Below are 26,207 nucleotides of genomic sequence, written 5' to 3' on the forward strand. Positions count from 1 at the left end.
TGTTGGATCAGCCCAAAGGCCTATCTTAGCTCAGCACTTTCTTCCCACAGTGGCCAGATGCCCACGGGAAGCCTGAAAAAAAAAGGACCTTAACTCAACAGTCCTCTGTGATTCCCAGCCATTGATATTCCGAAGCATGTAACCTCCAACTGTGAAGGTAGCAACCATTGTGGCTAGAAGCCACTGATAGCCTTCTCATCCATGAACTTCTTTCATCCTCTTTTATAAAGCCCTCCAAGCTGGTGGTCACCCCTTCCTCATGTGGGAGCAAGTCCCATACAGTGGTACCTCGGGTTAAGAACTTAATTTGTTCCGGAGGTCCGTTCTTAACCTGAAACTGTTCTTAACCTGAGGTACTACTTTAGCTAATGGGGCCTTCCTCTGCTGCTGTTGTGCCGGAGCACGATTTCTGTTCTCATCCTGAAGCAAAGTTCTTAACCTGAGGTACTATTTCTGGGTTAGAGGAGTCTGTAACATGAAGTGTCTGTAACCTGAAGTGTCTGTAACCTGAAGCGTCTGTAACCCGAGGTACCACTGTAGTTTTTAAAGTGGTCATGATTAATGAAACTTAGGTGATGTAGTGCTACCTTGCTCTCTCTGTCTGTATTTATTTAGAAACGTGGGCAATAATTTAAATAGAAATAAGTACAGTGGTACCTTGGGATGCAGATGCTTCAGGTTACAGATGCTTCAGGTTACAGACTCCGCTAACCCAGAAATAGTACCTTGGGTTAAGAACTTTGCTTCAGGATGAGAACAGAAATCGTGCGGCGGCAGCTCAGCTGCAGCGGGAGGCCCCATTAGCTAAAGTGGTGCTTCAGGTTAAGAACAGTTTCAGGTTCAGAACCGAACTCCGGAACGAATTAAGTTCTTAACCTGAGGTACCACTGTACTTCCATTTGCCTGAGTCTTCCAATGTTCAGCTCCACTGCATGTCCCCAAGTTCACCACTGTCTGTTTGCATTGCCCTGGAGACAATATTTTGTATAGCCTGGAACGGTCCATGTAGTTTTTGGAAAGGTCACAGGGAGGCAGAAAGAGAAAACCAGAGCAGTGGAATTGACAGATATAATTGGGATCTATAAAATAGGGAACCTTGTCGAATCTCTCTCAAATTTGGCAGGTCACACCTTCAGAGATATTTGCAATGCCAGCAGGTTTCATGCCAAGAAAACCACCAGATTTACAGGCAGACGGAGATTGGTTCAGTCTTCCATTAAGATCAACGGACAAATGGAGCCAAATTAATAATGTGAGAAATTGGAATGAATGCAATTGATATGAATGGGAGCAAATATTTTATAGAGAAAATGAGTGGGGAAGTGAAATATGTTCTTTCTCTTGCAAGCCCCACCCAAAGGTTACTCTCAAGTTTGCTCTGTAGACGGCATGACTGAGACAGCTGATCTACTGAAACATCATATGATGCCTCTAAAATATATTATATGCTTCTTTAGATCAGCTGCTTCAATGTCTACATTGAACCTCAAGCCTCAGGTTGCTTGGATAAAGCACCACCTGAGTAGGGACATTTTATTCTGGGACAGGGAAATGCTTAATCCTTCTTGTCCTGCCTATTATTTGTACATAGTTGTCATGTCTTGATTTCTCTCTCTGTCTGCCTATCTCTGTCTGTGTCTGTGTCTCTCTCCTCCCCCCCCCCCCCGGGTAGAGAGGGGACAAAGCTACAGCAAGGGAAATTGATTTGAATCAGCAAGGGGAGAAAATTCCCTGTGACCAAAGCAACTGCTATGCTTACTTTGCAGTGTGGTAGAAGGATGCAATGAATGCCTTGTGAAATCCTTAGCTCTAATTCTCAGCTAACTTTTTAAAAGTGTGTTTTACATCCCTGTAATTAGCGTGAAAGCATACAGGGACTGAGTCTCTGTAGGCAATGGGCTGGTGGGGAAGAAAAGCACCTCGAATGCTTCAGGGGACATACTACGTAGGTGTGTGGAGAACCATTTAGACTAATTCTGCCATTGGGGGTCAAAAATTGGCCTTGAGTTAGGACTTCTTGCCCAGAACTCAACATGCTGAGCGTCACTATGAGAACAGAGTGCTGGAATAGATAGGGCTTTGGCTTGATCCAGAAGGACCTTCTTAACACCCTGAACCAAATGGAATGCTTTTTCTTCCTGATCAGCCTTTCATCACTTGCCTCTCATCTCTCTGCTGTCTGTGTTAATTTTCAGATAGATCCTCTCCTAGATTTAACTTTGTGAAGTGAAATGCGCTTGGATGGTGTAACAAGAGCAACTACTTCCCACACTATTAATATTGTCCATATAGCCCAGTGCTGTGTTTTGTTGTTGTTGTTTAGTCATTTAGTTGTGTCCGACTCCTCGTGACCCCATGAACCAGAGCACGCCAGGAACTCCTGTCTTCCACTGCCTCCCGCAATCAAACTCATACTGGTAGCTTCGAGAACACTGTCCAACCATCTCGTCCTCTGCCGTCCCCTTCTCCTTCTGCCCTCCATCTTTCCCAACATCAGGGTCTTTTCCAGGGAGTCTTCTCTTCTCATGAGGTGGCCAAAGTATTGGAGCCTCAGCTTCAGGATCTGTCCTTCCAGTAAGCACTCAGGGCTGATTTCCTTAAGAATGGATCGGTTTGATCTTCTTGCAGTCCATGGGACTCTCAAGAGTCTTCTCCAGCACCATAATTCAAAAGCATCGATTCTTCGGCGATCAGCCTTCTTTATGGTCCAGCTCTCACTTCCATACATCACTACTGGGACTACTGGGGAAACCATAGCTTTGTTTACTTGGGCCAAAAATCCTACATTTCATTTATTTAGTTCATAACATTTATACATCTATAAGGTATGCATCTATATGGACCTGCTCAACAAGTAAATGACCTTTCCCACAGAAGAGAGGTGTAGAGCTTTATAAGTAAGGATTAACCAGGGCCGTGGAAAAAATATGGTGTGGTGTTAAGCCATCTCTTCTCTTAATAGTAAACAAGAAAATTCTTCTGCTGCTCAGCCCTAACAGAACTGTGTATCAGGTCAAATTTCTGGGTGAGAAACATCTCCTGCAGATAGCTCATGCTTTCCAATGCACATGCTGTCTTTGCATTCAGAAATTCATCACAGTTCCCAGGAAGACTTATTGTAAGTCTTCTTCTTGCAGATGTTCTTGAAAAGATTAGGAGCCGCGTGGAGGACTCTTGAAAAGCGTTTTGTTGGGCTTTTCTATTGAATTAGCACTTTGGCGATTTGATATATTTCATACTGTGTCTGAATAGCAGGAAGGCACAGTGTTCACGGCTGAAGTGGAAACGGCAGATTCTACCATAAGCTCTGCGTCAGATCACTCATTAGCAAAGGAGTCATCTGAAAAGCATAGACAAAACCCTGGAGTTCAGTTTCCTTATCTGCTCATTAGCACTCTCTTAGAGCCTACTTTGAGTCAGTGCTGGCTCCAGGTTTTCAGTCACGATAACCTGACTGTGGCTCTTAGTCATGATATCTTCCATCCCATTGTCAGTACTTCCCATTCACTGACTGCACTGCAGCTCACATGAAGCAACTGCATGCACAGGTGAAAGGTCCATTCATATGATGGATTAGGAACATAGGAAGTTGCCCCATACAGAGCCAGACCATTGATCCATCTACCTTAGTACTGTCTACTCTAACTGGCAGCATAGGGAGTCTTTCCCAGGCCTACCTGCAGATGCTTGGGTTGAACCTGTGACCTTCTGCAGGCAAAGCAGGTGCTGTACCACTAAGCTACAACTCTTCCCCTTGACATTTTCATAGAAACATCAAATAATAAAATTGTTGTAGAGTTGCAAAGGACCATGAGGTTCATCTCGTCAAACCCACAACCCTGAGATTAAGAGTCTCTCTCTCTTTTTTTTAAGTTCAGCTATAACCATCTGAATACAAGTACCAATGAATCCTGTCTCTCTGCAGGACTTGCAAGGAAGTGAATAGAAACATAGGAATAAAATAATTCAAACTATCCCCAAAAGGGAAATGGGTATCTTGCATAAAGACATTTCTCCAGAGAAGAAATGGATATTCTTGAGCTGTATACTTTGAGATTAGTGTGATTACCACAAAAAAACCCTTGTTCAAAGTATGACTAAGTTTTACTTCCTGGTGTTTGCAGGTGAAATATAGTTTTAAATTTGTTCAGATGGAAAATTAACTTTTTGCATGTTTTTTAAAAATTATTATTCCCGATAGCTACTTCTGGGTGTGGATGGAAGGATCTGTCAGTTTTGATTCTTTCCATTCCTAATTTTTCCAAAATTTCCAAAATTTTCCAAAAATTTTCTTAAATTCAATTCCCCACACATCCATCTGCAGTAGTTTGTGATTCTTTTGTTTTTTAAAAAATTGTGAAAATTCATCAGCATTTCAGTATGAATTTCTCCTAATATGCACATTTTTGCATGCAGTTTTGACTAATGTACACATCTTTTGCAAGCAAGTTCCCCTAATGTAGTGCATATTTTATGTTATTTTCACTCGTGTTCATTTCTTATGCATGCTTTTACTTAGTAAATTGATTTTGTTGGCAGGATTTGAAATATAAGCAGTGGATTACTGAAAGAACTAATAATAGGGAAGTTTAGATAATGACAATATATGTATTGTAAAACAGCTAATAAAAAGAAGTAAAAAACAAACATCAGGAAAGGAGGGCTGGGAAGTCAAGAAGAAAGTTATCTGGAATATTTTTGGAAATTTAATAAAAATGACAAAATATTTTTTTAAACGTTGGTTGGAGAACAGCATCACAAAAATTGGATAAGTGAATTTCAAAGGATGGCTGTGTTTTGGTTCTTCTATTGCTTCAGAAGAGGCAGATTTGATAGATTCATCTTGAAATGTGAACTGAGTTTAATTTTCCCCCACCCCTACTTCTGAGTTCCAGAATCCTTAGCAAGTGGTGTAGTGGTTAAGAGCAGTGGACTCGTAATCTGGGGAACCGGGTTCGCTTCCCCGCTCCTCCACATGCAGCTGGTGGGTGACCTTGGGCTAGTCACACTTCTCTGAAGTCTCTCAGCCCCACTCACCTCACAGAGTGTTTGTTGTGGGGGAGGAAGGGAAAGGAGAATGTTAGCCGCTTTGAGACTCCTTAGGGTAGTGATAAAGCGGGATATCAAATCCAAACTCCTCCTCCTCCTCCTCCTCCTCCTCCTCCTCCTCCTCTTCTTCTATTCTTACCTGACCCCCCAAGAAAGCTTGTCACAAACGCTATGCAATTGGTTTCTTTGTTTCCACTTTGGTTCGAGATCCAGTTTGGTGTCAGCTAAAAGGAGAACAACCAGTTCCAAATCTTTTTCCAGCCTCCTTCAAAAGGTGCACTAAAGATAAAACAAAACATGTCAAAACACGACTTTTATCCAGTGTGCGTCCCGAGGAATGGAAAAACCTATTCTCAAATTGATTGCACAGGAGTGTAGCTAGGCTTTCCCCAGTTCGCATTAAGGGGATGGGCAAGCAACCATTTTCATGCGCTCAGCATCACTCACAGTCAAGCATCTTTAAGCAGCTGCGCCCTTGGTTAAAAGGGATGTGGCCCACTAGTTCAATTCTAAGCTCAATTAACTTCCAAAAATAATAAAAAATAAACCCCAGGACAACTTCCATGGCTGCCTGGGGTGATGTGTTTGGCAGAGGCAGAATACTGAAGAAGAACACAGAGAGAGTAAATTTCATCCTCTGCTGATTCCCATGGCGTTTATTGCTACAGGGCAACAGAGCATGGGAAGAGGCTGTATACAGTGTTCTGTGAGGAAGAGCTGGCCCAGCCAGCAATTGTTTCCACTTCCTGCAAGGGCTTCCCATTCATTTCAGTGGAGGGACCAAATGCAAACCAATGAATATACAGTCACATTAGTTGCCTCCATTGCTAACTGAACCCTCCATGTTCAGAATGCCAGCTGCCGGACGGCAACAGCAACAGAAAGATGAGCAGAAATTGCCAACGTTTGCTCCCAGTACGTTTCCGAGCACAATTCAAAGTGTTGGTGCTGACCTTTAAAGCCCTAAATGGCCTCGGTCCTGTATACCTGAAGGAGCATCTCCACCCCCATCGTTCTGCCCAGACACTGAGGTCCAGCGCCGAGGGCCTTCTGGCGGTTCCATCATTGCGAGAAGCAAAGCTACAGGGAACCAGGCAGAGGGCCTTCTGGGTAGTGGCGCCCGCCCTGTGGAACGGCCTCTCATCAGATATCAAAGTGATAAACAACTACCTGACATTCAGAAGACATCTTAAGGCAGCCCTGTTCAGGGAAGTTTTTAACGTGTGATATTTTAGTCTATTTTTGGTTTCTATGGAAGCTGCCCAGAGTGGCTGGGGAGGCCCAGCCAGATGGGCGGGGTATAAATAATAAATTATTATTAATTATTATTATTGTTATTCAACAACTATGCAGAATGGAAATCAGCTCAACCAATGAGATCTTGGTTCGTTGTTGTCGTTCCTTTGCCAGCAAACAACAAGTAAATTGATTACTTCCCCACGTTATTTGCGTTGCGTTTCCTTTTCACTGAAATGAATGGAGTGGAATAATGATGAAGTGATTTATGCAATTAACTAGGACTTTTGCCACAGCTGACAGGAGGACAAATAATTTGGGTTATAGCAGGAGGCAAACTGCAGTTGGATGGAAACAGTACTGCATGCAACAAATACAGTGGCCGCTCAGGTTGCGAATATGATCCATGCGGGATGCATGTTCGCAACCTGCAGCGTTTGCAACCCGTGTCTGTGCACACGCAGGTTGCAATTTGGTGCTTCTGTGCATGCACAAAGCACAATTTAGTGCTTCTGCGCATGCACAGCTGCCGAAACCAGGAAGTAACCCGTTCCGGTACTTCCGGGTTTCGGCGGTCCGCAACCCGAAAAAACGCTACCTGAAGCTGCTGTAACCCGAGGTATGACTGTACAGAAAGCAATGCCTTCTTTCATCCTTACTTCCACACATCTTCATATAAAGTTGACCCATATATATTTCTGAACATACCTGGGTACAAAACATGCCTTTAACTTGCTCTTTCTCTCTAAAAAAAAAGAAATGCATTTTTAAAAGCATTTTATCCCAAGAGATGAATTTTAAATTGCAGGTTCTGGAGCTGCGAACCAGACCACAAAAGTCAGAGAAGTGTGAAATTCAAATATTAGCAATGTTCTCTTTTAAAGCCATCCAAGTTGATGGCCATCACAATTCCATAGTGTAACCAGTGCTATTTTTCTAGAAAAAGAGGTGCTGGAGGAACAAACCACGAGCACCTCCCTTGTTTTCTTAGAATGGCAATGGCACCCACCTGAGAGATGCCGGAACTGAGTTCCATTGAGTTCTGGCTGAAGGAAAAAGCCCTTAGTGTAACTATGTGCTACAAGAAAAGGTACTTTATTTTGCCTGGGCAGAAGAAAAGACTACAGTGGTACCCCGGGTTACAGACACTTCAGGTTACATACACTTGAGGTTACAGACTCCGCTAACCCAGAAATAGTACCTCGGGTTAAGAACTTTGCTTCAGGATGAGAACAGAAATCGTGCAGTGGCAGCGGGAGGCCCCATTAGCTAAAGTGGTGCTTCAGGTTAAGAACAATTTCAGGTTAAGAATGGACCTCCGGAACGAATTAAGTACTTAACCCGAGGTACCACTGGTACAGTAATGTGTAAACCACTTTGCTGTAAACTGCTTTGAGATTTATCCTTTAAAATATAAAGCGGTATAGGAATAAGATTAATAACAATAATAATCTCCATTAGAGGTGGGGAAATGGTAGCTAGGCATACTGTTGTGGCCACTGTAAGCAAGGTTTAAGGTGCCATTTGGTGATTAGCTTATATATCTGAGAATCTAACACTGAGAAGGCAGTTACCTGTGTTCAGTTCGATGACTGATAAACACTTTAAAAAATATCTCTCTGGCCTTTTAACATCTTTTAATATCTTAACATCTTTTAAACACCATTGATATTCTGTGGTTTAATAGCATTGATTTTAGATCCTTAGATGGATAGCAGTTTGTTGATTTTTAGCTGCCGGAGGGTGGCTCTGCCAACACCGAATTGGATGTTTCACTGTGTGGATTTATTATTGAGTTGCTGTTGGGTGTGCTTAATTGGTTTTGTTGGTTGTTGTATTAATTTTGTGCTTAGGTTTGCACGCCACCCCGAGGAATAGTTTTATTAGACGGCTGATGAATGAATCCATCGATAAACAAATAAAATGGAGGGCAGTAGATTTAGGATGGGCAGAAGAAGGTATTTCTTCACACCAGGCATAACTCACTTACGGAGCTCAGTAGCACATGATGGGACGATGGTCACCAGGCTTGAGATGGCTTTAAAATACTGTATAGCTCAGTTGGTTATAACATGGTGCTGATAGCGCCAAGGCTGCAGGTTTGATCCCTGTATATGACAACTGCATATTCCTGCATTGCAGAGGGTTGGATTAGATGATCTCCAACTCTTATGCTTCTATGAAAAGTTCATTAGAGACAATTCTATCAATGCCCATGAGCCACAGGGGTTAAAAGGAACTTCTATGATACGCTGTAGATTGATGAATCTCTTGGTTTGGGTTTCTCTCAGTCTCTCATTTTTTCTCTAGTCGCTAAATAACAGTTGCAGAAGAACAGTGGGAGTGGTTTATTGTTTTCATACCTTGCTAGTAGGTGTCCAAAAAGTCATTGTGGGAAAGAAGAATTCTGGAATTAAAGGACCATTGGTCAGTCAGACAGGGTCTTCTTTATATAAACATTTAAATGCACAATTCTTACACAGTTTCATAAGTTTTGTAACTCTGATTACTCCAGAAAATGGGATGGAACGAATTTATGAATGAACACACATGGTAAATTGACATCGACCAGAGATGGAAATGATTCAGCCATCCCCAGCTTATAGCTCAGATGGAAATGATTCAGCCATCCCCAGTTTACAGCTCAGTCTCTCCGCTGCTATCCCTCTCTCTCTCTCTCTCTCTCTCTAAATTTTCTACAGCCCTAGTATATGCATATTTAAAGAGATTTCATTGTGTCACTCTCAGGTGGCTGCAGCAATGTTCTGAAGCATATGGTTGCCATGGTTAATGGTTAATGCACTCTTTCAGGGAATGCTATGGTAACTAGCCACATATGGTAGCGTGTCAATATGTTGCACCAGAGTTGAATGCCTAATCACGGGCCCATGCAAAGCATCCGCTTTCTCCATAATTGCTCCACCATTGGCTGAGCACGCATGAGGAAGAATTGTAATGAGCTCCTCGCACTGTACATTTCCCTATGACTTTGCTGCCTTGCGCTTTGCGATGGGCAAATCTCTGAATCGCTGTTAGGAATACTAAACACATATATATAGATCACTCAGAGAGAAACAGGTGTCTCTCTGTGAATTCATTGGCTTCCAAGGAGAAAGAGTCATCTATTTCTTGAAGGGCAGAGGAAATGCCTGTCTCCTGCACACATTCTGCAGCATTTCCATCAATGAAGCTTGTTTCTGGGCAGTTTACAATACTGTATGTCTTTCTGCACAACCAGGTTAACAGGACCAAGGCTGGGTTGAATCCACACTCAGTTATGCTTAGATTGACCACTTTGATTAGCAGAAGTGGCACTACCACAGGTGCCACGTGGCACTCCTTCCACATGGATAGATAGCTCAGTTGGTTAGAGCATGGTGCTGATAATGTCAAGGTTGCAGGTTTGATCCCCGTATGAGGCAGCTGCATATTCCTGCATTGCAGGGGGTTGGACTAGAACAGGGGTCGGTAAGGTTTATCTTGCCTGGGCTGGATTGGTCCCACAGAGATCCCTCCATGGGCCAGATCGTGTGTGTGTGCACGCCCATGATTTTCGGCGCCTGCGCAGATGTGGTTTTTGATATCTGCGGAGACGTGGTTTCCGGCGCTGCAGAAGCGAGTCCCCACATTCTGCGCCGGTTTAGCGCAGCGTGTGAGCAGGCAACTTGGTTCGGGAGCAGCTCGTGGGCCTGTCAAACGACCTCCATGGGCCGCTTTTAGCCCATGGGCCTTAGCTTGGTGACCCCTGGACTAGATGATCCTCAGGGTCCCTTCCAACTCTAGGTTCTATCATTCTATGATTTCTAATAGCACAATCATTTAGTGTGTCAGTTCTTCCACTTTGGAACTCCCTGCTGATTCATAGAATCATAGAATCATAGAGTTGGAAGAGACCACAAGGGCCATCGAGTCCAACCCCCTGCCAAGCAGGAAACACATCAGAGCACTCCTGACATATGGTTGTCAAGCCTCTGCTTAAAGACCTCCAAAGAAGGAGACTCCACCACACTCCTTGGCAGCAAATTCCACTGTCAAACAGCTCTTACTGTCAGGAAGTTCTTCCTAATGTTTAGGTGGAATCTTCTTTCTTGTAGTTTGCATCCATTGCTCTGTGTCCGCTTCTCTGGAGCAGCAGAAAACAACCTTTCTCCCTCCTCTATGTGACATCCTTTTATATATTTGAACATGGCTATCATATCACCCCTTAACCTCCTCTTCTCCAGGCTAAACATGCCCAGCTCCCTTAGCCGTTCCTCATAAGGCATCGTTTCCAGGCCTTTGACCATTTTGGTTGCCCTCCTCTGGACACATTCCAGTTTGTCAGTGTCCTTCTTGAACTGTGGTGCCCAGAACTGGACACAGTACTCCAGGTGAGGTCTGACCAGAGCAGAATACAGTGGCACTATTACTTCCCTTGATCTAGATGCTATACTTCTATTGATGCAGCCCAGAATTGCATTGGCTTTTTTAGCTGCCGCGTCACACTGTTGGCTCATGTCAAGTTTGTGGTCAACCAAGACTCCTAGATTGAGATCAAGCAGGCGCCTTCACTGTATGCAGTTTGGCACCTGCTAAAAAACTTTCCTCCAACTTTCCTCCTTAGACATGCCTACCCAGATGCTTAGAAAGCTTGGGGTACTTTTAATCTATTTTAGTATTTACCTTTTGTATGTTTTAAAGTACAGTTGTAAATTATTATCAATTTTACTGCTACGGCTTTGAGGGTGTGTGTTTTTTTTTTACAATCAAGCAGTGTATAAATTTTATGAAATAAATAAAATAGGGAAGATGCATGACATCAACAATAGGGAGGGTGGTGGTGCTGTGGTGTAAGCCACTGAGCTTTGGGCTTGCTGATCAGAAGGTCGGTGGTTCAAATCCCCATGACGGGGTGAGCTCCCATTGTTGGTCCCAGCTCCTGCCAACCTAGCAGTTCGAAAGCACATCAAAGTGCAAGTAGATAAATAGGTACAGCTCCAGCGGGAAGGTAAATGGCATTTCTGTGCGCTGCTCTGGTTTGCGAGAAGCGGCTTAGTCATGCTGGCCACATGAGCCAGAAAACCTGTCTGCGGACAAATGTCGGCTCCCTCAGCCAGTCAAGCGAGATGAGCGCCTCAATTCCAGAGTCACTCACAACTGGACTTAACTGTCAGGGGTCCTTTACCTTTATGACATCAACAAGACTTCACATTGATTCCAATGGGTTTGTTCTAATGATGACTAAGTCTGGGTTCGCCCTGGAACAAGCATTTAAAACTTAAAGCACAGAGCACACAACATTAGAAAGAAAAAAACCCCCATATCTTCCTCCTTGTCTTCTACAGTATTGTGGTGGACATATTACTTTGATGCTGAAGTTGTTGAACTCCATGGAAAGATAAATAACTTTGATCTCTTTAAAATAGTGATATGAGGCTCATGCCCATGATTATTAAAAACATTTCAGGGATTAAAAATAGCTGCAAATTTGATTTCATCCTACAGAGTGACCATCATAATAATATTGCTTCTCCAGAGTAGGAAGGGTGTGTCGTAATTTACACTGGCACCTGTTGTAAGTCATACCATCGTCAATTATCTCACAGTAGTGCCAGCTCCAAGGCAGACTGTGCCTTAAAGAGATCTCTGTAGCGCCAGGCTGCTTGGAATTAATTTGTTTCATTCTGGCTGTGTTCACATGAGCCAATGAAGACAAGAGGAGTTAAAAGCAGGCGCTACCTCCTTTGCCCCCACCTCCAACAGTGCTTTTGTTACCTTGATGCAAAAGAATGCAGGACTCCCCATGTTTCATTCTTCTCCTTCACATCTGGTAGCAAGGTGCCTGCCTTCATCATGCTGTGCTTTTCCACGGTGATTGCTACTGACATTGACAGAGAACTGCAGTGTAATGATGTCATGATATGGGACAAGCTTATTTGAACGGGAGCTCCTCATCTTCCATGCATGGCAGCCACCCACCATCAAATCCCCCAATGTGCAATGCCTGTTTAGAGTAGTTTGGTAGCAAGTACAAACAGCCCCAGTGCATGGGAGCTGAGCTCGCCTCCTGCTTTCATTTAAAACTGCACTCACTGTTCTTCCTTCTTGGACATCCTTTTGAGCAGCGCTTGCCCTTAGGAGTGACAGCAGGAAGCGGTGGATGGATCTTTCCTTCCCTCCAGCAGTGCAAGAGAAAGACATGCCCATGGGAGGAAGAGGCCAGCAGCCCGATTGCAGATCTGTCATTGCACTCCTAACTCAGGCAGAAGTGGGTTTATATTTCTCAAAACCTAATTATTTGCCGTGTGGTGGTGGAGAGAAGTCCGAGAGAAAGGGTTTATCAAGTGCTCTCTCTTAATGCTACCTACAGAGATTCAGTGCTTCATGGTGTTTTCTCTTCCCTCTGAAAAAAAGCCTGCTTCTTTTGCCCCTAGGCAAAACAAAAAACCTTGCAATGACCACCTGCCTGTTCCATGATGGGTGGGGGGCAGTAGGGGGTACCTGCTGTATGAGAGTGACATAGAGAAAGTGGGCAGGGGGAGGGATCGATGAACTCCCCATGCCTTTTTCTTCATCATTCTCTCCTTCCATCTTTTCATTCATCCTCTAGTTGTTTTTGGACTACAACTCCCTTCATCTCTAGCTAGCAGGACCAGTGGTCAGGGATGATGGGAACTGTAGTCCAAAACCAGCTGGAGACCCAAGTCTGGGAAACCCAGATCTAGACCAACAAGTAGCAAGGAGTGGTTGTCAGGTGTGCGTGCAGGAGCCAGGCCCTATGACCAGGACTGGGGCCTTCCTAAGTTCGTTCTGAAGAGGCAAGGCACGGCCTCAAGGGTGAGGCCGATTGGTAACTCACAGCACCTGGTGGCAAGAGCTAGAAAGGGTTATAAGGTCAGCATTTCCCTTCAGCTCTTTGCCACAGCTACATGCTTCCTGCCTTTGTTTCTTGCTTCCTGAATCTTGAACCTTGGCTTCTTGATCCTGGGACCCTTGACTTCTTGACTCCCTGCTTCTTGATCCTTGGACACCTGACTTCATGCCTCCTTACTTTCTGACCCTCGAACCCTTGGCTCCCTGCTCTCTGACCCTCAGACTCCTGGCTTCCTGATTCCTGGCTTCTGGACCCCCATTCCTACTCCCACCTTGCCATCTTGCCCCCGGTCCTGACACCCCCTGCCAGGACTTTGATTGCCCATGAACTGGACCATGACAGTGGTACCAAAAAGGGCCCATTGATACATGGTTGCCCCAGGGTCCACATAAACCTAGAGCTGCCCCTGTTCAATGGCTACAAGCAATTCCATGGCTTCTGAATACCAGTTGCTGGAAACCACAGGAAGGGAGAGTGGCCTTGGGTTCAAATCCTGATTGCAGGATTATAGGATTATAGGATGCTGGACTAGATGAAACATTGGCCTGATCCAGCGGGCTCTTCTAACGTTCTGATTTTCAGTCAGGACTTTTTTTCAGCTGGAACTCATTGGAACTCAATTTGGTCACCTCTCAGGTGGGTACCATTGCCATTATAAGAGAACAAGGGAGTTTCAGCACCTCTTTTTCTAGAAAAATAGCATTTTCTCCAGTATTTATCATACTTTCTAATTGTGCCCTCAAAAGAGCCCTGCTTTTCTTAATTCCATGATAAAGGCAGATGGACATTATTTAGCCAGTGGCTACATTCAGACAACTCTCCCAAATGTGCAGGCGTGAATTTGATGATCATTGGCCTGTTCCTTAAACGATTCTGATGGAAGTAAAAACAAATGAAACATGAATTAACAAAAGGAAGGGATGAGTGAGGCGAGCAATGAAGCTGTGGCTTGAATGCTGACTAATTAGGAAATACGATAAGGGAAAATTACGATGCCTTTTTCTTTCTGTCTGGTTTCAACATGGCAAATTTCTTTTCTGTATCAAAGCCGCTGTTAAGAACTCCGCTTCCAACTCATTGAAAGGATGCGTGGTTTGCCCTTTAGCTCTGCTGATAGTTACAGCATCTGAAATAACCTCAATTAATTGGATTGAACTGTCAGTGTTGTGCATGGAATAATCATCTGATTTGGCACACTTCATTACCATAGATGGATATATACGTAACCTTTTCTCAAAGTCCAAGATGAATTACTCAAACCGCCACTGTTTTGAAAAGCGGGAACTTATAATTCGATTAATATTCTTTATAGGGTTCCTACCATGTTGATTTCACCAGAAAATGAATCTAGGGATGTAAGAACCTGCAAACATACAGATGCTGCTAGACTCCGGCTCCTTTCACCTCTAACTATTGACTACACTGGATGGGGTTGATAGGAGTCCAACAATATCTGGAGGGCCACAGATTTCACATCCCTTTAATGGTCAAAAGTCATACCCTGGGAAACCAACAGCTCCCAGTGTCCCCAGTGTTGGGGCTGCTGCCTTGGCAGCTAGCAAAATACCAGGATGGCAGAGTGTGAGGAAATGAGAGACTGCCCATTCTCTGCTGCCACTGCAATAGCTGCAACAGTAGATAAATCTGTGGAAGGAGGAGAGGGAATACTTCACCTTGGATTACAGTCCAAGCTGGATAAGAATCACAGGAAGGTGTTGCAGTTTGAAATATTGCCTCATTTTAATGAAGGTGCCCGTTTCATTTCAAGAGTAGGCAGCTAAATTTTACTCAGAGTAGGCCCATTGAAATTAATGACCATGACTATGTTGGCCCATTTATTTCCGTGTGCCCACTCTGAGTAAAACCCAGTTGAATAGGTAATTAAGAAGTTTGGCAATATATTTACAGTGGACTTGTGGGAACCAGTTAAATATTGGGTGGGTCAGTGTGTAATCTACTATACTTCCAATCTTTCCTTGTTGCTTTTATCTGTCCCACTTACCTGTTTTGTGACTCTCCCTTGTCTCATTCCTAAATTTAGATTGTACGTTTGTTCTGCTACTTTGACAAGTTCACTGATGCTGTTATATGAACACTAGTAGCCTTTTACTCAGCGTTGCTAAGGAATTCAGAGCCATCCAAAAAACCAGTGCAGTTTATCCCTCTAGAATCCATCTAGAATAAAAATAGGATCCAGTTGTAGATAAAAACCGTCTCAGAAACCGTCATTCAAGATTTGGTTCTGATAACTTAAGAAGTGTCCAAATGCATAGCGAACAAACAAGTTTCCAAAATATATAGCAGGTTATTGTTAACAACATCACAAAAACATGGGTGTCTGCAGGAACTTTTATGGTGGTCTGGTGGGGCAAAGTAAAACAACGAAAGAGGAGAACAGGCTAATTTTTCTCACACCACACAAATGAGAAGAACAGTGCCTGCACATTTTGTCCCATATCTCCAGTTCTACAAGTGCCAAAAATGTACTCTTGTTTAAAAATGAAAGCTGAGACTCAAGGGATCATAGTTCATCTGTGGGTTAGGAACTCCATGCATAAAAAAAGCTCTGCTGTACAAGCAGCAATGTACAATTGTTGGAACCAAAGTACACATAGCTTTAGACACTGTTCCAAATATATTTTTCTAACAAGGGGAACAGTAGCTTTGGAAGTGTCAGTGTTCATGGGGAAAATAGCATGAAGGGAAAGACTGTGGTCAACCATTGTTGCTTTTTGCAAAAACTGTAACAAGACAGAGATGCATCACACATCTCCATCATCACTGTTAGGCCCTTAATGTCAAAGTGCTAACTAGGAACTCTCCATCCTCATGTGTTGGCATCACAAAATAAGCCAAACATCAGCTAACTTTTGACCAGTTTAGTCAAATCCAATTATGAGACTGTCAGTGGAGTCCACTTTAATAATCACTGAGCTATTCTGGCAGCATATTCGCTACAGGGCAGCTGCCATCTAGTGGCAGAAAATTAATCAAACTGGTGGGAGGGTGGAAATTTAAGACAAGAACCATAGAGGGTCTCTGCTTTGCAGCTTTCAGCAAAAAAAGACAAGACAATGTGATAAGTTAACATTAAAACATAACCTGCATGGGGCTGAAAGCACTTGCCTACTGTACTTTTAAACAAATGAAGTGAAAATGAATATTCACTATTGGCTAATTTGCTTTGAGTACCTTGCATATAACGGAAATGACGTTCATTGTTGGAAGCACAGCTGGTGATCTATCAAGCCATAAACGGCCAGGAACCAAGCATACCCATCATAAATGGAGAATGCACTTTAAATATTCCATCCATGTCCAAAGTCAGCACTGCATGGGTGGACAGCACAGTATAATGGTAGTGTCTGAAATTCAGTTCCTTTGGAGAATCACCCAAATCTGGGCTTATGTATATTTTATAACTGGTGCAAGGCTTATTTTCAATTAGGCTGGCTTTTGATGACCAGGTGTGGCCCCGAAGAGGGTTAGCCAATAGGATGCCCTCCACATATTAGGGACTCCAGCTTTCATCATCCCTGACCATTGCCCATGAAGGCTGGGACTGGTTAAACTCATAACACTCTCTCTCTCTCTCTCTCTCTCTCTCTCTCTCTCTCTCTCTCTCTCTCACACACACACACACACACACACACACACACACACTCTTCCAAGCAGACTTGTGAGATAAGCAATTAGCCCCCCCCAGTTGCTCCAATGTACTGGGGGCTATCTATTTTCTGCAGCCTTAGCCTTTGCATCTGTTGAGACCCCCGAAATCCAGCAGAGCTCACTGCTGACTAAGGATGCTCAAGGAATTCAGTTTCTATGAATTCAGATGCAAATTGACCTGATTCGCACCTCCCAGACAAATGTGTGGATTATAATGTAAACACCCTTGTGCTACAGCTCTCAGTGTGTGTGTGTGTGTGTGTGTGTGTGTGTGTGTGCCACACCAAAATGTGTTAAAAATTCAGGACAGGATTCACCTACCGTAAGGACTTCAGCCTGTGCAAGAGGCTTCCCTTCTCCTCCCAGGGGTCAGGAGAAAACCCCAGAACAATAGGTGGGGAATCAGATGGAGGATTGTTCCACCTGGCTTGCTGCAATGCTTGTGCAGATGGAACAACTGCAAAAGGGTGATGTTGAATTCCACCCTCACATTTTGGGATAAATTGCCTCTAGCATATATAGATTCCAGCCACCTCCCCCACATACCTAAAAGCCAAATCTCCAAGATGCGGCAGAGGCTGGTCTGCCATCAGCCAACTCCTGCCTGCCTGCCTTCTAACTTATGACCAGCTGAGGGGGTGGCTCTGGCTGTCATCTTCCTCCCCCTTAGTCTCAGTGTTACCCTTGTAGAACTCAGCAGGGAGGAGGACGGGGATAAAATTAGAATGAGTTTCTTCTGCCTGCCACTAGCTCCCTGCTTTCTCCCCTACCTGGCCGAATGGACACCAGCCGACGCAGCCAAGGTGGATATTGACATGTGTGCATCAAGTGTACATGCACATGCTGCTTTTCTTCTCCTCTCTTCCGCACTCCCAGGAAATGTTGCAACCAGACCCACTCTGAAATGAAACATTGGGTTGAGCATTACTAATCTTAGAAAAGAAAACAGTTCTGCTCAGTTTGCTAACACATGCCATGATGGAGAGGTCAAGGCAGGACATGCTGTGGCTGATGAAATAAATACAATATATTGTGTGTGGTGGGCAGCTCAGGCAGCAATCCTCAGTGTGGAAATAGTGTCTGCTACCTGTAACTACCAGAATATAAGAGTGTCCCTGCTTTCATTTATGAAACAATCATCTGTTATTATTATCTTTTTGTACATTGACTTTTTGACAGCGCACTCAAGATGGCTCACCGTGTTTCTCAAACTTGGGTCCTCAGCTGTTGTTAGACTACAACTCCCATGATTCCTGACCACTGATCCTGCTAGCTAGGGATGATGGGAGTTGTGGTCAAGTAATAGCTGTGGACCCAAGTTTGAGAAACACTGATTTAAAACAATTGTTTATAGTCAAAGAGACATGATATGAAAAGGGACCGAGAAGGGGGATGCAATATTCAGACAGTTTGGTCAGTGCATGAAATAGTTCTAGAAAGGAGAGGGGAGGGAGCCAACAGGGAACTGATCCCAGCTAGGGATATAAAAATGCATTTTTCTCCATCCCACTCCATATTCATTGAATGCAAGTGCTGTTTCTGCTCTGCTGCAGTTTGGCTTTCAATAAAAACCACATTACTCATCTTGTTGTCTGCTGCGGTGAAATATTATGTACAGTGGTGCCTCGCAAGACGGAATTAATTCGTTCCGCAAGTCTCTTCGTCTTGCGAGTTTTTCGTCTTGCGATGCACGGTTTTCCATAGGAATGCATTGAAAATCAATTAATGCGTTCCTATGGAAACCGCCTTCCCCCGACCTCTTCTGGCAGGCGGCATTTTAAAATCGCCCGGGACAGCGGAGGCGATTTAAAAGCCCCTGGGAAGGCAGGCAGGGGGGACAAAGACTTTTGCCCCCCCGCCTGCCTTCAGAAGAGGTCCAGGACAGGCTTCGCGGACCTCTCCGCAAGCAGCGGGAGCGCTCCTTGCGGAGAGTTGCCAGCGCGCCCAGGCTTCGCGGCCCCGCCGCCGGGCTTCGGGACATCGTTCCGAAGTCGGGCGGCGGGGGGAGGCTTTCCCGCCCCGCCGCCGGGCTTCGGGACATCGTTCTGAAGCCGGGCGGCGGGGGGAGGCTTTCCCGCCCCGCCGCCGGGCTTCGGGACATCGTTCCGATGCCGGGCGGCGGGGGGAGGCTTTCTCGCCCCGCCGCCCGGCATCGGGACGATGCCCCGAAGCCGGGCGGCGGGGGAAGGCTTTCCCGCCCCACCGCCCAGCTTCGGGACATCGTTCCGAAGCCGGGCGGCGGGGGGAGGCTTTCCCGCCCCGCCGCCCGGCTTCGGGACATCGTTCCAATGCCGGGCGGCGGGGGGAGGCTTCAAAAGCCGTCCGGGGGCTTTTAAATCGCCCCGGACAGTCCCGGGGCGATTTAAAAGCCCCCGGTTAGGCAGGCAGGGGGGGGCAAGTCTTTGCCCCCCGCCCGCCTTGGGAAGAGGTCCTGGACCTCTTCCGAAGGCGGGCGGGGGGCAAAAGTCTTTGCTCCCCCCTGCCTGCCTTTCCGGGAGAGCGGGAAGGCAGCACTGCCTTTTCCGCTCTCCCGGAAAGGCAGGCAGGGGGGAGCAAAGACTTTTGCCCCCCGCCCGCCTTCGGAAGAGGTCCAGGACCTCTTCCCAAGGCGGGCGGGGGGCAAAAGTCTTTGCCCCCCCCTGCCTGCCTTCAAAAGCCGTCCGGGATAGCGGGAAGCGCTTCCCTGCTATCCCGGACCGCTTTTAAAATGCTGGCGGTGGGGAGCAAAGCCTTTCGCCCCCGCCGGCCTTCCTGGACCTCTTCTGAAGTCCGGAGGGGGGAAAAAGGCTTTGCTCCCCACCGCCAGCATTTAAAAAAAGGTTCCCGAGATTTCCCTATGGGCTTTCGTCTTGCGATGCAAGCCCATAGGGAAAATCGTCTAGCGAAGCGTCGCAAAAACCGAAAAACCCTTTCATCTTGCGGGTTTTTCGTCTTGCGAGGCATTCGTCTCGCGGGGCACCACTGTACTGTATTTCTCCGTGTATAAAACTAGGTCCCCCCCCCCCAAAAAAAATAATGTCAAAAATTAGAGGGCATCTTATACACGGATACATCTCCCCCCATTTTCTTAAATCTGAGTCCCCCCAAATAGGAGGCGTCATACATGGGGGCGTCTTATAGACGGAAAAAATTCAGAGCAAAGGCAACTCAATGCAAATGTGGGTGTGGGAATCAAGAATGAATTGTTACATGTTGTTTGTGGACTGAAAACAACAACATTAAATACTGGCCGTATTTGCTGGACATGGGACAAATAAGTGAACTTGGGCAGTTTCCACTCGCAATTCTGTTTTTGTCAGAATTCATGAGCATCCCTAATCCATGCTGAGCCAATGCTGCTTCACATAGCATTCTGATGCAGACAGGTGGAATTGTCACTGGCAACTTCATTTCTGGGAATGAGAGAGCCAAATGGGAATTGAAAACTATGGTTATGGAAATGAGGAAGCCAATTGGGAATGGACCCCTCTCAGCCAATAGATGAGGCCTTGCTGTCTCACTTCTCCCACTGTCACAGTCAGGTAGAATAGACACCAACAGATGCAGTTCCCAAAGGAGAGGATCCCAGACTCACGGTTTCACCTCTGCGTTGGATACGGTTTGCCGGAACTGCCAGTGACAGAGACAGTTCTGAAATGGGCAGATCCAAATGGCAGTTGGCCATTGGTGGGCTTACGGAGGTTAAGTCCAGCTTTTCAGGTGGGAGCCCCACTTACATAAGCCCCCACACCAGATTTCTCATTTCAGCAACCAATGCCTCTTACACAAAAAACATTATCCAACATGATGAAGCAGCACAGACAGAAGGTATTTTGGAACACTGTAAAAATATAACCACATTTTAAGACTCTCATTACCATCAAATAGGACCAGATGGTTAGCAAATACTGAATTTGCAAAAGTTTTTTTAATTAAAAAAAAAGAAAAAGCCGCGACCAACTATAACTTCAGGAGTAAAGTTTCTAGAACTGTCACAGGAAATACACTATATAGGTATGTTGCAGGAAGCATAGCGGAGAAAAATATTGAAAGAGAGAGAGAAATAAGGAAAGAAAGAAAGAAAGAAAGAAAGAAAGAAAGAAAGAAAGAAAGAAAGAAAGAAAGAAAGAAAGAAAGAAGAGAGTTATGATCTACCAAAGGGCATGCTCTGCAAATGTCAGAGATGGGAAAATACACCTTGCCATCGGTTTAATAGTGAAAGGAAACAAGAGGTTGTTTCTCAGATATGAAACAGGAGACAGTGTGATTGCTAAAAGGGTGATGTGCTCAAGGAAGTATGAAAGGGACTTCTAAAACTACTTGCCAGCTTGCTAGGATCGGTACTGATTAAGTGCTGATTAACTGTTATATGGAAAATGCTCACCTGCACTTCCAAGCCGTGCATAGGAGCTTCTAGTTTGAAATCCAGAGTTTTTATCATTTTGTGCATTTGGTATGCAGATTAAGCACGTATAAAATATGTGGTTATTAAAATGCAACCCAAAACAGCATGAGTCACATATTCCTATGTGATTTAAATATTTTATATACAGTATATATAGTCAGGTCATTAGTTCATGTAGTCCTAGACTCTTGACTTTGATCAGAGCCTGACCATGCAAAGGGTGTGTGTGTGTGTGTGTGTGTGTGTGTGTGTGTAATCGACTGAGTGGGGAAGTCTGTCTGAGGCTGTAGCCTAAGGGACACACTTTTCTTAAGGTCTAGTTTGATTGGGCTCCTCATGATCCAGAGGGTTGGTGCTATAGCTGGATACTGGATGCCCTGGTGAGAGACTCTCCTTTACAGCTGGTGAGATCTGGCTGTTAGCTGGCCGGTGTGGAAAATAATAATAATAATAATAATAATAATAATAATAATAATAATAATAATAATATGTTTATACCCCACCCTCCCCAGCCAAGACCGGGCTCAGGGCGGCTAACAACAGGTATAAAAACAATTGATTGAAATACCACTTAAAAAACAAGTTTAAAACACAAGATTAAAATGCAGCCTCATTTCAGTAGGAACTCAAATCAAAAACTTTTTGGGGGATGTAAACGTCAAGGCCAGCTATCCAGACTGGTCCTCCGTGGGCCAGAAAAAAGCCAGGGAAGTCCCCAAATAGGAGTTCCATCACAGAAGGAAAAAGGAAAGAGGGGGAGGGGAACAGCGACAATTTGTTGTTGACAAAGGACAGCTGGACATATAAAGGGCCCCATTACCTTCAGTTGCTTAGGGCCTCATCAAACCTAAATCCGGCCCTGATGCCATCAAAGGTGTTTTTAATGTGTCACAAGCTTTTATACAGAGAAAATACACATGATGTAGCACAGGCACAAAATGTCATGATGTAGCACAGGCACCGGACTATCAGTAACAGATTAGCTCTCAACTGGAAGGATGTGCCCTAATTGCAACATTTCCCTCACCTGTAGCTGGGCATCTCAGTGTTTCATAGAAGCGACAGGCCAATTGTATTAATTGCATGCAACTAGAATATGAAAATGAGTCACAGCAGCCCTCTGGCTTGTGATGCATCTGTAACGTGGCCCTGCGTGCTGCTGAACAAGCTTCATCCACCCTTGCTATGGCTAAAAATTAGGTGCTTGAAAGTCTCACTGTTTTCCCCATGCACATAACATATGATATGAAGTCTTGATAGCTGGCTGGCTAGCTGGCTGCTGGTTGCAAACAGTGGGGTTGCAAACAGTTCAACTAGCTGAGCAGCCACCCACCTTGGATTCTTAGCAAATGGGATTGGGGAGGAACAATGGACAGGAAGGGCTCACCCCGCTTGTTCCATGCCCAGAAAGCGTGGGTGCAAGTGGTTTTCCCATTTGACTCACCACTTACCCGAGAAAACCCACTCTTTATCACAGAATCAGAGTTGCGTGGCGAGTTCCCGCCTCCCCCCAGTGGAAATAAAGACACATGACACAATTATTTAAGGTTAATGGGCTAAATATGGCCACAACTTTATTGGTTACAGGTGATGAGCGGTATTGGCTTAGGCAATATCCGACTATCCGGCTTCAGCCCGTCTGATGCACATCAACTCGGACCCCCCCCCGGGTCACCGCTCGGGGGCGTGCCTTAGGCCCTCACCTCCATAGGCTTCGGACAGGGCCATCCCCCCCGGAGGAGCTGGAAGGCAAAAGAGGGAGATCCCTGGCTGTGCCTGCATTAAATAAAGCAGGCCACGCCCCCCGGGCCAGCCGATTGGCTGTCCAGGGGATGACGGGACTGGGGATTCCCTCAATAGTGCAGAGGGGGGCGTGAAGCCCTCAACCCTACCTCCTTAGAAGGCAGAAGTGGTTCAAGCATCAACCCATGGGAAACCTAACCGATGTTTGCTCAATCAGTGGGTTTTCCCCGGGGGGAAGCGGCAAGACATGTGGCAGCATGGACAAGCCTGGAGAGGAGAGAATCACCAACAAAGGTGCAGAGACTAAGTGCTCTTTCCATCCAAGTCACAACAGGGTACCTAGGAAGCACATCAAATGCTCTAAGCTATGGCATTTCCCCCTAAAACCAATGTGGGCTAAGAACTAAAAAGCAAAGTATGTTCTAGCAGATCTTTTCCCCTGCCACTTTGTGAGTGGGGCTTGGCTGGTGGAAGATTCAGAGCATGCTACTCAAGCGGAAGCAATTCAGGTGGCTTGCTATACGTTCAGGCTCTTTGCAGGGAATCCTGAATGTATGTAAAATGTGCTCTTCTGGATGCCTACCTGTTGTCCTCCCTTTGAAGCCACCAAAGCACTAATCGGTGTGTGTCCCAGAAATCATCTCCTGTATTTTCATCTGCCCCAACAAGAATAGCCATTTCACCATCATTTCAACCATTTTCATCTTCGCTTTCAACATATGCACATCTACATCTCTCTGTTAACCAGCATTGCTAAGGCCACTTTGACCCAGACATTCATCTGTGGTCTCATTCACTCTCTCTCCATTGAGATGACTGATTCTTTTGTGGCTAACTTTAATAGGAAAGTGATTGGTGTCAAATGTACAATCCTTTAGCTCTGCTGAGATAAAAGCTGAAAGTGGATGCGCCGCCTTCCGAGCAAAATGTCTCTCGTTTATTGTGGATTTTTATTTACGACCTGCTTTTTCTTCCATTCGTACCATATGTGTGTTATTTTGCTGGTACTTTCATGAGAATTGAGCCTGTTGTGCTTTTTGTGAACAATATGGAGGCAGCAGTTCTGCCAGAACCTTTGACACTGAAGAAGGGTTGCCAGCTTTCAATCAGCCTCTTTCACAGGACCCTGCTGAACAGGTGTTAATGTTTTTGTTCTTTGCCAGGGATTAGGAATCTGCGGCCTTCTGGATGTTGCCAGACCACAGCTCCCATCATTTGCCATGCTAGCTGAGGCTGGTGGGAGTTGGAGAAGGCTTCTTTAGGCATTGCTTTCTGCTCAGGTTGCTTCATGTCAAATAAGGGTAATTCTGCAATGGTGATACAAGGTTTGATGAATGGGCAAACAACTCCCCGCAAACCTCCACTTTTACACAATAAACTATTTTTGTTTCTTTGACCTACACTGGCTCCCAATACGTTTCCGAGCACAATTCAAAGTGTTGGTGCTCAATTCAGCGTCTCCACCTCCATCGTTCTGCCCGGACACTGAGGTCCAGCACTGAGGGCCTTCTGGCAGTTCCCTCACTGCGAGAAGCCACGTTACAGGGAACCAGGCAGAGGGCCTTCTTGGTAGTGGCACCCACCCTGTGGAACACCCTCCCACCAGATGTCAAAGAGAAAAATAACTACCAAACTTTTAGAAGACATCTGAAGGCAGCCCTGTTTAGGGAAGCTTTTAATGTTTAATAGGTTATTGTATTTTAGTGTTCTCTTGGAAGCCGCCCAGAGTGGCTGGGGAAACCCAGCCAGATGGGCGGGGTATAAATAATAAATGATGATGATGATGATGATGATGATGAGTTAGACACACCCTCCCCCAATGAATTCTCTTCCCCTAAGCATTATAATTGGAAGGATCATGGATTAAGAACATAAGAAGATATTACTGGATCAAAGCCAATGGCTCACCCTGTCCAGCATCTTGTTCTCACAATGGCCAGCCAGATGCCCGTGGGAAACCCACAAGCAAGATTTCTACACAAGAGTAATCAATCAATCAATCAATCAATCAATCAATCAATGAAGTAGGTTTGCAAGAAAATGTGACCCAGATTACCTCTCTCCATCCCTACTCAGGTGAAATGTTTCGTTAATTTGGCACCCAATATCTATTGAGATATTTGGCAGGGGAGAATTCTGTAAAATAAATAAATAATTTGAGGGGGAACAGTTGAATTGGACCATATTAGAATTGGTGTTTTGGAGGGCTGTAGCACAGAGTTTTGACGCAGAAGGTCCCTTGGCATCTCCAGGCAGGCCAGTCTGAAAACACAGAGAACTGCTGCCATTCCGTGTAGGGTAGCCAATACTGAACCAGGTGAACCAGCGGATCTGACTCAGTGTACTGCAGCCTTTTGGATTTCTGTGTGATGACTGATAGCAGAATCCTAGCCTTGTCTCTCCAGAACTAAGTCTATTGGATTGGGTGGGGCTTACTCCCAGGTAAGTGGGCTTAGGGTGGCAACCTACGTGCATCTTCAGCAGCTTATTATTAAATAGAGCAAGCAAACAAACAAATAAGGAATTGCCTCTTCGATGCCTCCTACTATTTCACGTAATATTCCTTAGCCCTCCTCCTAAGTCTTCTTACTCCAGCACTTTACTATGGTCAGTCTCTACAACTAAGCAGCCTTCATGATGTAGAATATGCGCGTTCTGAAGGGATCGCTATTCCCCCCAAGACCTAAGGGAAGAGTTTATACCGAGCTACGATCTGTAAGCAGAATGCATTTCAAAAAGAAAAATAGCAAAGACTTGGGGTGAATTATCTGCATTGAGCTCCCGTCTGCGATCATTTGTGTTCCTTTAGCTCCTTCACCTGGTGAAAAATGCAATAGTCAGAAATGGACACATTCCAGGCTCTGCGCAGACCAATTTTTCTCACTATCCTTGCCGCTGCATCATAAAAGGCATTTCTTTGGGGAAATAAGATTTAATGTTTCTATTAGGCTGTCAAAGAGGAAAGAAAGAGAATTACAAATTAAACCGGGAGTTGATTTCTGTGAAGAGCTACATGTTTCGCCGGCTCAGAGCTCCAAAGACAACCAAACAAATACAGTAGTTGCGGTCTTGTACCCACTTTCCTGTAACCGCCATTGAATTAATTGGGCATTGCTGCTACTGTAAGTAAACATACATACATAAGCAAGGCTGGCTTATGGTTTTTTGTGGCTTGAGACCAAACAGAACATGGCGTCCCTCCGCCGCTGCCTCTTCTGCAGCCCCTGCCTGCTACCACCTCTTCCTCCACAGCCCACCCACCTCTTCTGTCTT

The 26,207-nt window shown here is 45.1% G+C and overlaps 1 protein-coding gene across 1 annotated transcript in view; it reads left to right on the plus strand.

The window, feature by feature from the left end:
- The window catches only part of DLG2 (discs large MAGUK scaffold protein 2), an 852,330-nt gene that overhangs the window by 318,231 nt on the left and 507,892 nt on the right, over positions 1–26,207 (plus strand). The gene's annotated exons all lie outside the window — the stretch shown is intronic.

Source organism: Podarcis melisellensis (assembly GCF_964234715.1).
Source record: "Podarcis melisellensis genome assembly, chromosome: 4".
NCBI lineage: Eukaryota > Metazoa > Chordata > Lepidosauria > Squamata > Lacertidae > Podarcis > Podarcis melisellensis.